The following is a 14,626-nucleotide window of genomic DNA, read 5'->3' as shown; positions in this document are numbered from 1 at the left end:
TTTCCTGCAGCTGGCAGCCGGTGTCTCCTGGCTTCTCTGTCCATTCCTGTGGCCAGAGGTGTGCCCTGCTGCTTGGGCCTGAATTTATGGGCCAATGGCCCTCGCAGCGATGTGTACGGGGGGGAGGGTATCCCATGACACCATTTAGAGATGCCTTTGGAGTTGGAGTTGGGGTCACCTCCCTGGTAGCACATTGTTGGTGTGAATGTGTGTGTGTATGCGGTGGGGGTGGGGGGTCCCAGACAGAGAACAAGGCTGTTTCCCAGAAGGTGATCAGGAAAAACAGGAACTAGATGGTGGCAGACGATCAACACCAAGGACTTCCCTGTTGAGAGCGGAGACAAATCTGAGAGGCCTCGCACCTGCACCACAGGTGGGGAGAATTTCAGGTGTGCTGTGGGAGGAAGGGGGAGCCCCTCCCCTCCTCAGAGGAGCACCATGGAACAACAGGGGTGGGTGGGGCCGAGGTGAGATGAGGGTCCCTAAGGACCCCTGTGCCCCCACCTTCCCCCTGAGCCCCCACCAAGGAGTGGTTGTAGAGGGACAGAAACCCCAGCTGGAGCTTGTGTCCCCCTCCAGACCCCTTGGCCCATGCACACAGCAGAGCAGGAGGGGCAGATGGGGAGTGCCTCGGTGTCCTGGGGCTGCCATGACAACTGATCGCTGCTGTGGTGATCCAAGACCCAGGCGTCGACAGGGCTGTGCCCGCCCCTCCAAGGCACCAGGGGCAAGCCATTCCCTGCTGCTGCTCAAGTTTGTGCCTACTTTCAGAGACCTTCTCCTCCATTTGTGAGTAATGTTCTCTGTCCCCAGTCCCCTCTGACTTTCTCTAATGAGGGCACTTGTCATGGATTTAGGGCCCACCCAGATAATCCAGAGTGATTTCATCTTGAGATCCTTCACTTGGCTACACCTGCAAAGACCGCCTTTCCAAATCACAGTTGCAGGTTCTGGGTGTGAGGATGTGGGCGTTCCACCTCCTCCAGGGTGTCTAGCCTGAGAAAGGAGAGGGGTGGTGCCCCTGGGCACTCTCAATTACCGTGTGGCGTGGGGCGGGTGCCCCCGTCCCCCAGTGTCTGCACAGTGAGAGGACGCGGAAGGCCATGTGGAGCTCTGGTGGACCCGCTGACAGTCAGGACCCTGGACAGGGGCACGCGGATCCTGAAGCCCCAGCCATTCCCTGGGGATCCCACCCTTGCCCCATCTGGTCAGCCCCACTCCTCTGGGGCTTCTGCCAGTCCTGCCCAAGTCCAGATAGACCATGAGTTCCATCTGCTGCACTGACAATGACAGCAAGGACAAAGCAAGGTGGCAAGATCGACAGGGTGAGGCTCTGAACTCAAGGATGACACGAGAACTGGTGTGTGTGTGTGGGGGGGGGGGTCAGGACACTAAAGCTTCCAGCTTGTGGATGCCATCCTGGGGGGGGTGGCTCTGACATGGAACTTTCCTCCAGAGGATGAATGAGCTTAACTGAGCAGTTACTTTTTCTCCTTCCTTCTAGTACCCATGCCTAAGGGTATAAATAAGAATTATTCTGCAAATGATAGGACTACTAAGTTTTGTTTTTTAAACAATGAACATGCACGGAGCTAGTGTTGTGGTGTAGCGGGTAAACGCCACCACCTGTGATGCTGCCATCCCATATGGGAACCGGTTCAAGTTCTGGCTGCTCCACTTCTCATCCAGCTCCCTGCTAATGCACCTGAGAAAACAGCGGAAGATGGCCTAAGGGCTTAGGCCACTGCTACCCATGTGGAAGACCTAGATGAAACTCCCATCTACTGACTTCAGCCTAACCCAGTCCTGGTCATTACAACCATTGGGGGAGTGAACCAGCAGATGGAAGACCTCTCTCTGTATCTCTGTATCTCTCTCTCTCTCTCTCTCTCTCTCTCTGTGTGTGTGTGTGTAACTCTGCCTTTTAAATAAATTAAATAAATATTTTTAGAAAATGGACATGCACCACACATACAAGAGGTCTTTAAAGAGTTCATAGAGGGGCTGAGGTTGTGGTACAGCAGGTTGGGCTGCCTCCTGCAAGTGCCCGCATCCCATATGAGTGCCGGTTCCAGCTGCTCCACTTCTGATCCAGCTCCCTGCTAATATGCCTGGGAAAGCAGCAGAAGATGGTCCAAGTACTCTCACCCACATGGGAGACCCAGGAGGAGTTCCAGGCTCCTGGCCTTGCCAGCTGTTGTGGCCATTTGGGAAGTGAACCAGTAGATGGAAGATCTCTGTCCCTCTCTCTCTCCCTGTCTCTCCCTTTCTCTCTGTAACACTGCCTTTCAAATAAAGAAATATTTTTTAAAAGTTCATAGAAAGTGCATATCATGAAAAACTATGTGTGGATTTCAAAATTGTTGGCAGTGAAATACACACCTTTTAATTCTGTGTTCCCACAAACCTTCTGAAGCACACCCATGTTATTCTGCAAATTGCAGAATACGCTTTGTAAATCTCAGGCACATTTCTAGGAGCTGCCTCACTTTTTAAAAACTCTACCCCAGACCCTGTGGATTGCCATTCAGGTTGTTCGCTGAATTCAATTGACTTAAGAAGTGAATCGGGGGCCAGCACTGTGGTGTAGAAGGTTAAGCCACCACCTGCAGTGCCGGCATCCCATGTGGGTTAGGATTCAAGTCCCGGCTGCTCCACTTCTCATGCAGCTCCCTGCTGATGCACCAGGGAAAACAACGGAAGATGGCTCAAGGACTTGGGCCTCTGCTACCCGTGTGGGAGACCCGGAAGAATCTCCTGGCTTTGGCCAGGCCCCACTCCAGCTGTTGTGGCCACTGGGAAGTGAACCAGTGGATGAAAGATCTCTTTCTTTCTCTCTCCTCTCTCTCAATCTCAAACAAAACAAAACAAAAACCAGAAGTGAATCAGTGGAACACAGTCCAGCAAAGCCTATTGCAAAAATGCAGAATTTCTTTCCCTCTCTCTTGAATCTACATAGTTTGGGCCCCACGTTTCAGCAAGTGAAAAAGTAGTTAAAGGATCCCAGAACTGTGCGTCAGAAAAACGCATCAGAGCCCTGCCACCTCCCGAGAAGCGAGGCGGAAGGCAGCTTGCCAGGCCCCGGCCCTCCCGGCGTGAGTAACATTCCGAACCTCTGAGCACAAGCTGCTGGCAGCGTTATCTCCGCCTGGCCTGGGCCCGTTGTCGCTTCTGGAAGAAGGGCGGCGGGGCACGGTCTTTGCCTCGTTACAGCATTCCTGTCGCAACGGCCCTTTGACACGGAACTTGCTGCAGCCTCGGAGAGTCTCCAGGACGTGGAGCTGCAGAGCAGGCTTGGCTGGGCTCTCCCCATTCTTCTCATCAGAGCCCTCTACACTGCATCAGCCATTAACACAGCAGGACTCGCGCTGGCCCGTGCGGAGGAGCGGGCGGAGGAGCTGCAGACCTGGCTGCGGCTGGCCGTTTAGCGGCTGGTGCTAAGACTTCCTCTCTCTCCCCACGGTGCCTGCCTGCCTTTGACTTATTTTTCTGGGCCTGCTTTCCCCACCTCATGCCAGGTGCTCACCAGCTGTGGCCATCGCATTTTTGCAGCTCCCAATAGTCTCAGGGAAGGCTCCAATTGGCCTGGCTTGGGTCATGTGCTTATCCCGAAGCTAATGAATGTTCCCAAGGGCTGGGTGCCCTGGGTGGGCAGACGTGGGCTCGAGAGCCCCCCTTGCCTGGTGGTAGGGTCTGAATGTCCCCTGCAAAACTCGCATGGACATCTAACTGTCATTGCGACTGGACTGAGAAGGGAGGACTTTCAGGAGGGAGTTCCTGCTAGAAGGAAAGGCCAGCCCCACCCTCTGTCTCGGGAGTCTGCTTGCTCTTGACTTTCTGCTGTGGGAGGATGCAGCCCCCGAGGCCCGCACCTGCTGTCACTACCCGGCTCTTGCACTTCCCAGCTCCAGAACCATGAGACAAAACTTCTTTCCTCTGCAGCTCACGCAGGCAGTAGTAGTCTCTTGCAGCAACAGAAAAGGGACCAGACTACCCGGGTGTATGGGGAGGCTGCCCCCACTGAGCCACAGGCGCGAGGCGTCAAGGTTAGGGGTCTCTGAGCCCACCTCTGTCGAGCTTGGTCAGGGCCCCAGCTCTGTCTGCAGAGGTGCTGTGGGTTATTTGGCTACACAGCTGGGCATGGCTTGGCGCCAAACCGATAACTATGCAGAGTGGTTGGACCCTGCACAGACCTGCCTCCAGTGTCTGCATCCAACCACCCCCAGGCCCCAGCAGTGGTGGTAGGCTGACCCCAGCCTCCTCGGGCAGTGCGGACAGTCTCTCCTTTCCATTGCGAAACAGCCCCATGGAAGGAGCATGGACGGGCTGGAGGTGGGTGAGGGTGTGCAGTGAGGGGCCCCTTCTCAGCATCTCCGTATCCACCTAAGCTCAAGGTCCTTTGCAGTGGTGGTCAGCCCTGGACCCCGGGTCCCCATGCTGAGACCTCACCTCTACAGGAGTCCCCACCTCTTTGTCCTCGAGGGTGGCCCAGGCTCAAGCCTGCTGGGGGAGGTCTCGGGGGGTGCTGACTGCTGGAGGCATTTCTGGATTTAGGGATGCTTGCTGTGAGGAGGGCTTGATGGAGGAGAGTCAGAGGACTGGGTGCCCTGGAAGGCACCTTCTGGGCCGGCCTCAGGGACGCAGCCCAGGTAGGTTTTGAGCCCCACGGGGTGGAGAGGGGTTGCCTCTCTAGGGGCAACTTTCCCATCTAACCTTGGCTATGCGGTCTCTGCCGGCCCGCCTCTTTCTCATGCCCCCTTACCCCACGTTACCCCAGGCGGGACAGGGTGTGTCCTCCCTCTGGGCCTCTGTCCATGCTGTTCCCTGTGCTGGGCTGCGCCTGCCTGCCTGCTCAGTCAGTACCCTTTCACACCCAGCTCCAACTGCATGGCTGCTTCGGGATAGCCAGGATCTGACGGGGACAGTGTGTGCAGCCGTTAGCAGTGTGCGTCCTCTGACGCCTGTGCCCATGGTGTGGAGCCTGGGGAGACAATGCTGCCAGAGGGCTAGGGTGTTAACGCCTCCCTGCAACATACACACACACCTACACGTGTGTGTGCACACACATACTCACACACACACACATTTGCACACACATGCACACACATCCTGGGAGCCCCAGCCTGTGACCGACTGGGATACAAAAGAACTTCTGTCTTGCTCCTTGGTCAGGAAACTCCAAGGGGTGTGGTTTGCTCAGTTTCCCAGAGTCTCCTGTGGAGTTAAGCTTCAGGTGCCCGAGGTGGCGTCATGCTGGTGAACACGCCTCCTCCTTCCCCCAACTCCCTTCCTCATGCCCCTCTAGGTTTTCCCAGCTTCACCTGCTGTTACGGGCGGATTCGTGTCCCACCCCATCCATATGTTGAAGCGCTGATCTTCCACTGTGATTGTGTCGGGCAGAATCCCTAGCAGGGAGGTGATTAAGGTTAGGTGAGGCCACGGCCATGGGGGTGGGGCTAGGGAGGGAGCCACTAGGACTGATGCCCTTCTAGGAGGAGGAAAAAATGCCCGAGAGCCGGGAGAGGCCAAGTGAAGACAGAGACAGAAGTTGGACAGACCAGGAAGAGTGGCCCCAGCAGAAACTGAAGCCCCAGGGCCTTGCGCTGGGACTCCCAGCCTCCGCATTGTGAGAAGAGTTCTGCAATGGAAGCCCCCTAGCGCACGAGGCTTTGTGAGGGCTGCCCGAGCAGGCGGAGGCACCTGGCAGGTAAACTGCTCATTCTCAGCTTCCCGCGTCAGGCTCTGTGCCTCTGGAACCCAAACTGTGACAGGTGCTCGATTTCAGTAGGCATCAGGGAAATGCACGTGCAAACCACGTGACAGCACTTCATATTCATCCTAATGGCCAGAGGAAGTGGGGCGAGGTCAGGGCCGGTGAGGATGGGAAGATATGAAGCGGTCGTATGCGGTGGATGGAAATGTAAAATGGCAAAACACTTTCCAAATCTAGTATTCAGGGGTGTTGCTATGGCACAGTGGGTTAAAGCTCTGGCCTGAAGCACCGGCATCCCATATGGGCACTGGTTCGAGACCTGGCTGCTCCACTTCCGATCCAGCTCTGTGCTGTGGCCTGGGAAAGCAGTAGAAGATGGCCCAAGTCCTTGGGCCCCTGCACCCTCGTGGGAGACCTGGAAGAAACTCCTGGCTCCTGGTTTCAGATCGGCGCAGCTCTGGCCATTGCAGCCAATTGGGGAATGAACCACCTAATGGAAGACCTCTCTCTCTCTCTCTCTGCCTCTCCTCTCTCTGTGTAACTCTGACTTTCAAATAAATAAATAAATCTTTTAAAAAATCTAGTATTGAGTACCTAATAAAGTTGAACATATGTAAACTCTATGACTTGGAAGTTTAACTCCTGGGTATACACGCAGCGGAAATACATACGCTTGTTCACCAAAAGACAGGTGGGAAATTGTCCAAAATTCATAAAAGAGGATACAGCAATGGAATACATAAACAAGCAGTGGTATAATCAGGCAATGGAATACTATATAGCAATGAAAAAGAAACTTCTGTTATACACAGGTATATATGCAACATTATTAATCCTAAAAATACAATGTTGTTCAAAAGTTGCCAGCCACAAAATAGTGGAAAGTGCAAGACCCAACTTGTGTAAGGTTCACAAGTGTGAGATTTATACAGGAGAATGCACAAACCGTGAATGCACAGCTCAGCTGACTTCCACACATTGTAGTTTGCATCTAGAGCAAGAAACAGGACGTGACCCCCAGAAGTCCCTGTGCCACCTGCCAGTCATACTCCCCCAGGGGAAGCCCCGGCCTCACTTCCAACGGGATCAGTCAGTTCTGCCTGTGTTAAAGCTGCATGCGTGGAGAACACTGGCATATGCGGCTTTGTTTTGTGTGTGCACTTTTCATGTGTGAGACCATTTGCACACGTTTGTGCAGCTGAAGTTCAACCTCGGGCTTCTGCTCTGGCTGGTTCCCTGGGGATCCCCGCCTGGGGCTGTCACAGCGGTGCTACTCCCAGCACACCAGGATGCACTGTTTCTCTGACACATGCCGGCATTTCTTGCAGGCGTTGACTCAGAAGTGGAATTGCGGCTCCACTGTTGGCACGGTTCTATTTCTCACTGTCTCTCTCCCTTCCCATCACCACCCTGGCTGATCCTAACTTAAGGGAGCCAGGAGGCCCCTGGTTCTCCCTCCAGGTTGAAGTCAGTGGGCCTCAGTTTCCCTCTGTGGCTGGAGCACACTGGCTCCAAAAGCTTCTCGAAGGAACAGGATTAGACTGTGGTCCCTTTAAACTCTTGGCCCAGTAACCGGCATACCTGAGGCCAAAGGTATCGCAAAGTGGGGCTGAAACTGCCGCCCGGCTCCAGCTGGCCCAATGTGGGAAGACAGCCAGCAGGTGAGCCTCGGGTCAGGGCCAGGCCAGGCAGAGGAAGGGCTGGACAGGACACGACCCTGACCGAAGTGCTCCCTGGGCAGGCGCCAGGCAGTCAACTCTGTGCCTTCCTGCACAGGGCCTGGCTTCTTCCCAGCCTGCCTGTTCCTCCCTGGCTCTCCACTGGCTCGCCGGGAACCAGGAAGGCTGCGTTGCTGGGCTGGGGGCCAGGAGGGATGGCAGGTGCCGACCTGGGCTGCTGGGGCATGGTCAGTCCCTTCCATGGCCAAGGAGGATAGATTCAGAGAGGTTAAGGGGCTCCTTGGAGTCACACAGGATTTGAACACAAGTTCACCTGGCTCTACAGACTGGTTTTTCCCAGCTTGGGAGGCCAGCTGCCTTGGGGCCGAGCCGGGGTGACTTTGGCCAACTCCCCAAGTGAAGCCATGCCTTTCACAACGTGTGGGCTCCCACCAGCAGAACCTGGGTCCTCTAGGGTAAGCCGTCGCCGCACAGGGAGGCCTGCAGGGAGAAGGGGCCAGAGATGCCCATCTGCAGCTGTGTGTGCCAGTGGCTGCCTGGCGGAGCCGCAGAGGGGCTGCTCAGATCCCCGCGCTCCCTTCCTCCGCGCTGTCCCTTCACCCCGGGGGAGCCGCGATTCTCACCCAGGGCTCCACCCCAGCAGCCTCCCTGCTCCGCCTGCGCAAAGGGGCCTGGGGTTTCCGGGCGCAGGTGTTTGGAGACCGCTTCCCCGTAGCAGGGAGGAGGCATGGGTGTGGACCCCTGGCTGAGATAAGCCCTGCCAGGCAAGACCACGCTCACACCCACACCCTCTCTCCCTCAGCACCCACTCTGGCCTGTTGCTGGGTGCATTGCAGGCAGCAGCCGCACCACCTCGCAGCCGCCTGTGCTCCCCAGGATTGCCCTGGACACCCTCTAGGCTGCCTGTGATCTTGACCAAGGCCTGGATCCCCCCTGACTTGTGTGTGGGGGTTCAGCTACTGGGCATCCGCAGCTCCTCCCCCTGCCACCCCAGCCATTGCCTCTCAGTGGAGGTTGGGACTCACAGAGACCCAAACTAGGATGGAAGGGCAAGGAGTCTGAGTTGATCCCAGGAAGCCTCAGGGCATGTGGGAAGTGAGGCAGGGGAGGCAGCCAACCCAGGCAGGTTAGTGAGCAGCAGGTGGGCACCTGGGCCCAGCTTGCTCCACACCTGCGGGAGACGGCGCAGGAAGGGCTCAGAGCTGTTGCTGTCTGGAGGAGGCGGCTGGGACATTTATCCACAGCCAGCTCCATTTCCCCATCCTGAGGGCTGCTCGGAGGACGTGAACCTTGAACTCTGGCACTTTCATTAGCTCTGGGGCAGACACCTGCCAAGGGCACGTGGGTGGGCAGAGAGAGCCTGGGGGTGGCCCTGGCAGCCAGCGGCGCAGATCTGGCTCTGGGGCTGACTCATCTTCTCTAAGGGTCAATTCCTACAAAACGAGGATGGAAGTTGCTTGCTGCAGGTGCGAGGTGCGAGGTGAGGCTTGCACGAGATAAGGCTCGGCTGCCTGGGGTGGGGCTGTGCTGGAGGAGGTTGGTCCCCTCTCTCTGGGGCAAGGATCGGGCTGACTCACCTGGACTGGGGCTCCCAACATACCTGTTGTGTGTGCCAAACACTGCCATTCCCTGAGCCCTCCCCCGCCCCCTGCTGCCCTCTTTATCACCCGTATTGAAAATCAAACACTGACTGTTTTCTGAGCCACGTGAGGCAGGTCCGGGGAAGTAGGGGGAACCCAGGGATGCCATGAGCCTGTTCTTACCCTACGGAGTCCACAGTTCAGTTGGGAAGACAAACGGGTGGCCAGGTGATGGCACGGCCATGGGCATTGGCTGGCCACTAGAAGCTTGTAAGGGGCAAGGAGGCTGTGCAGGAGAGAGGGGCACAGATGGAGATCCCTCCGGGGGCAGTAGGAGAGGGCAGGTGGGCGCCAGAGCTGGCCCAGAACCCTAGGTGTTACATACGAGGCAATGGCCTTGCCCAGTTGGTGTCAGGGTTTGCAGGTCCAGGCTCTGTACACTCTCCCGACTCCAACCAAGCCAGAGTGGGCGGGGCTGCAGCTCGGAGCCGGGCAGCCTTAGAAAATGAGGCAGGGACTCTCTGCTCTCTCTCCTCCTCCCCTCCTTGTCTTAATCCCTGTAAGCACAGATCCAACCCGGGGTTATCTCAGGCCCCCTGGGGCTGGGGCTGGGGCTGGGGCTGGGAAACCCTTCCCTTCATGCCCTTTGTTGAAATCCCATCTGAATTTTTCATCTATGATATAGTCATGTTTGTTTTTAGAATAAATAACATTTCTAATGACTTGCTAATTACTAAAATAATTAATCTACATGTAAATAAAACAAGATGTTGAGAGTTTCCGCGGTGGTGGTGGTGTCCCTGGGTGTGTGCAGGAGGTGGAGGTCCAGGGTCGGTGTGGCTGCGGGCTGGAGCACCCGTGGGGCAGCCCGCCCTCGTATGCACGTGCTGGACCTTGCAGATCCACGGGGGGGGGCAGCATTTCGTGCACACCCCAAGCACATGCGCTTGTGCACATGGTCAGGTGAGCCAGCTGAGGAAGGCCGGCCCCTCCCCCTCAAGGCCCCAGGGCAGGTCACGGAGGCTGAGGGCTGACGTCCGCCAAGGAGGGACAGATCCCTGCTGTCAGCACGGGCAGACACTGGAAAGGCTTCTGTCTTAGGGGGAAGGAAGTGGAACTCCGGGGATCCCCGGGTCCCTCCCCTTCTTCAGGCAGAGCCTAACCAGCTGGGTCTCTTTCACACATCAGGGTCTGGGGTGGGCCCCACAACCTGGATCAGAGTCCTTGGGTTCGAGTCCTAGCCCCACTCTCATGTGCATCTGGGAAGCAGCAGGTGACGGCTCAAGGAGACCCAGATGGAGTCCCAGGCTCCTGGCTTTGGCCTGGCCCAGCTATGGCTGTTGGGGGCATTTGGAGAGTGAATCAGTAGATGGAAAATCATTCTCTAGCTCTGTCTCTCTGCCTTTCAAGCAAATAAAAAATCAGTGAATTTAAAAAATCACTTTCCCCTCCAGCTCCACCAACAACGAGAGTGGTAAATCCAGGGCCGCAGGGATTCGGGGAAACAGGCACTTGGCTCAGCCGCTGCAGGTTGGGGGGACATCCGGGCTCCGCCTGCCCTCTGACCCAGCGGCTCCCTCTCCTGTGTGGACAAAGATGCATGCACAGGTGTTGGCCACCCGGCACCAGCAGCAGCTGGTCTACACTGTGGGCTACTGTGGGCCTGCTGGCTAAAACAGAGATGGAACGGATCCATGCGCAATGAGTTATAGCGAGGACCCCACTGCGGGGGAAAGCTGGTCACAGGAGAGGGAACCCTACGTTTCCTTCTATGTTCCCTTAAAAGTGAGATGCAAAATACATTCCTGAGCCCAGAGAGGCAGGCCTGAGCCCCACTTCCGTTCTAAATGAAGTCACAACTTTTACTCATGCTCTGTATTACCTCTGTCATGAAAGAGAAAGTGGAGGCCCCGCGGAATGAGAGACATGTTCAAGGCCATGGTCGGGCAGCCGCACCCAAGGCCTCTCTCTCTGCTGCCCGGTGGCTGGGCTGTGGCGTCCGAGGTAGGAGAGCGCTGGGGGGGCCCAGGCTGGGGCTGACGATGCTTAGTGAGGGCCACCCACCTGTGCCGAGACGGCACCGCTCCACCACCGTGTGTGGTGACGTCCCTGGCCTGCAGCCCTTGGCTGCACCACCTCTGGGAATGCTGCCGGGGGGCCACCTTTGCAGAGTGCCTGCTGAGAGTCACCCCTGGCTCAGCCTGCCAGATGCACTGACCTCCACTGCCCTACCCGACAGACGAGGCAGTGCGGTGCAGTGGGCAGGCCACGGTCTCCGGAGGCGGACTTGTGGGGCAAGGCCCACCCCTGCTGTTCCCACCACCGCTGCTCACCGGGAGGAGACCAAGGTGGGTTGTTTCATCTCTCTGAGCCTCAGTCTTTGTCTATACGATGGCAGTGATAGTGATGGGGTGACTGGGGGTTAAAACCAAGTCCCTAGGGGTGTTGTGGGTTAAGCCACCACTTGAGATGCCAGCATCCCACATCCAAGTACCTGTCCGAGTCCTAGCTACTCTGCTTCTAATCCAGCTCCCCGCTAAGGCACCTGGGAAGGCAGTGGAGGATGGCCCAGGCACTTGGATCCCTGCCACCCACGTGGGAGACCCAGATGGAGTTCCTGGCTCCCATTTTGGCTTGGCCCAGACCTGGCTGGTGCAGTCCTTTGGGGAGTGAACCAGTAGATGAAAAATCTCTCTCTCTCTCTCTCTCATCTCTCTCATCTGTCTTCTCTGTCACTCTGCCTTTCAAATAAATAAATCCTAAATAATAATAATAATAATATAAGTCCCTAGACCCAAAGTAGAAGCAACCCAAATGTTCACGGATGTCTGAACGCATAAGGAAAATGTGGCTCTCACTACAAGGGAATATTATCCAGTTGTTAAAAGGAACGAAGCACATGCATGCTATAGCACAGATGGATCTGGGAAATATTTTATTAACTGAAAAAAGACACAAGGCCACATAGCATGTAATTTGCTTACGTTTAATTTATGTGGAATGACTAGAGCAGGCAAATCTGTGGACAGAGAAGTAGATTAGCGCTTGCCTAGGCCTGGAGGAAGGGCAGGGCACACAGGAAGTGGCAGCTAACGGGCGAGGGGTTTATTTTTGGGAGTGGGGTGGAGATGTTCTGGCATCGGACTGTGCTGACGACTGTGTCACGTTACAAACGTACTAGAAGCCACTGAACTGTGGACTGTAAAAGAGAATTTTTTTTCCCAAAGAAAGCTTTTGTTTGAGGAATACAGACTTCACGCATTTGCTAAGTACAACTTTAGAAATACAGTGTTTTTTCCCACCATACCTGCCTTCCCACTCACTCTCCCACCCTCCTCCTCCCTCTCCAACTCCCAGTCCTATTCTTTACTAATATCTATCTTTTTTAATATTTTATTTATTTATTTGACAGGTAGAGTTATAGATAGTGAGAGAGAGAGACAGAGAGAAAGGTCTTCCTTTTCTGTTGGTTCATCCCCCAAATGGCCACCACGGCTGGAACTATGCCGATCCGAAGCTAGGAGCCAGGTGCCTCCTCCTGGTCTCCCATGCAGGTGCAGGGCCCAAGCACTTGGGCCATCCTCCACTGCACTCCCGGGCTACAGCAGAGAGCTGGACTGGAAGAGGAGCAGCCGGGACTAGAACCCGGAGCCCATATGGGATGCTGGCGCCGCAGGCGGAGGATTAACCCAGTGAGCCGTGGAGCCAGCCCCTACTAATATCTATTTACAATTAACTTTATACGCAGAAGACCAACTCTGTACTAGGTAAAGAGTTCAACACTTTGCACAAAAAAACAAAAAAGCAAAAAAAAAGTTCCTCAACAGTTGGGACAAGGGCTGTACAAAGTCATTGCATCTTGATGTTAATTTCACTTTTTTTTTGAGAAACTTAACTAACTTTAAAGAAGCATCCAAGAATGATACATATTTTGCAAGCACTTAGACATAACTATAACTTGTGAGACATAAGAATATCCTCCACTTAATACATTAAAAGAAAGTTAGTGCTTGAGAAGGAGTTTTATCATTAATTAAGGAAGCGCCTAAGAAAACAAGCAATGGAGCTGAAACTTATGAGACATATGACTTTCCTCCACTTAATACACTAAAGCGAAGCCGGTGCTGCGGCTCAATAAGCTAATCCTCCGCCTGTGGTGCCGGCACCCCAGGTTCTAGTCCCGGTTGGGGCACCTCTTCCAGTCCAGCTCTGCTGTGGCCCAGGAAGGCAGTGGAGGATGGCCAAGTCCTTGGGTGCTGCACCCGCATGGGAGACCAGGAGGAAGCACCTGGCTCCTGGCTTCGGATTGGTGCAGCGCCAGCCGTAGCAGCTATTAGGGGGGTGAACCAACGGAAGGAAGACCTTTCTCTCTGTCTCTCTCACTGTCTAACTCTGCCTGTCAAAAAAAAAAAAAAATACACTAAAGCTAAATAAATCTCTGAGAACAAGCTTTACTGTTAACTCTCATAATACAACTCTTCGAGGACAGAGGTCCTGCATGGGAAGTTAGTGCACAGTGACTCCAGCTGTTAATTTAACAATTAAGACTTAAAAGGGGGAATTTTATAATGTGTGGGCTACATCTCAAAAAAGAATGCAGCAAAGATTAACTTGAAATGAATAGAAACAATTTCGTACAGTGTACCACACAGTGTTATTTTATTGGTGTCGTATGGAGGGAGAAAAATTCTTTCCTCCACTCTCATGTCCTTACACGGGGACCTGCAACTTAAACTGACACATTAGCAGACGAGGCGTCCAAATGTTATTGGATGTAAATAATCTGGCCCTGACCTCCACAGAAGCCTTCTCTGAACACAGCGAGGACCCAGAGCTTCTACCAGTCAGACTGCAGGGCTTCACAAACCTGGAAGGAGCTACTTAAGGTGGAAGAGGTTTGTTTTGGCCCACAGTTTGCAGGTTCAGAGTCCAGGATCCTGTGGCCCCAAGAGTGTGGCGTCTGATAAGGGTGGCGGAGGGAGTTCATGGTGAGCCAGGGAGCAGGGAAGGCAGGCAGGGAGATCGGCTTGCATAACCAGCCCTGGGGGAGGGGATGGAGAAACACCTTAGGCGGGCACGCCCCCTTGACCTAAGCACCTCCCACTAGGCTCCCTCCCAGACACCATAACTGGAGCAGGCCTCCACCCTTAATTCATCAACCATTACCAGGAATCTACTAACCAGGAACGGAAGACTTGGTTTAAAAGCCTGCTGGGGTTAGGGAGCCCATTCACCCCCAGAGCACCTTAACAAAGGGCAGTAAGCTCGTGGAGCCCCGACCCTCTGGGTGCCCACTTCCTGTTCCATGCTGAGCCTGCACTCTTCCCGGTAAAGGATCTGGGTGGGGAAGCACCTGCAGCAGGTGAAACCGGAGGCAGTAGGAGGCAGGCCGGCTTTTAGGCTGGGAGGCGGGGCAGAGAGTGCTTCCCCCACGTGCTGCTCCTATTGCCTTTAGCTCAAAATAGTCCTCAAGCCAAAGGGGTGTGTGTGTGTGTGTGTGTGTCCCCGTCAGTCATTCTGACTCCTTCAGGGAACACGGACAAGCTTCACTATCTGCCCATGGGCTCCCCAGTGCATTACGGTGCCGCCTTGTCATAATGTATTACCACATCACGAAGACAATCATGTTTTGGAAACCTTTTATAAGTAAGTAA

Source organism: Oryctolagus cuniculus, chromosome 7 (genome assembly GCF_964237555.1).
Source record: "Oryctolagus cuniculus chromosome 7, mOryCun1.1, whole genome shotgun sequence".
Lineage (NCBI taxonomy): Eukaryota > Metazoa > Chordata > Mammalia > Lagomorpha > Leporidae > Oryctolagus > Oryctolagus cuniculus.
The sequence above is the reverse complement of the archived record's forward strand: the minus strand, read 5'-3'. Positions refer to the sequence as shown.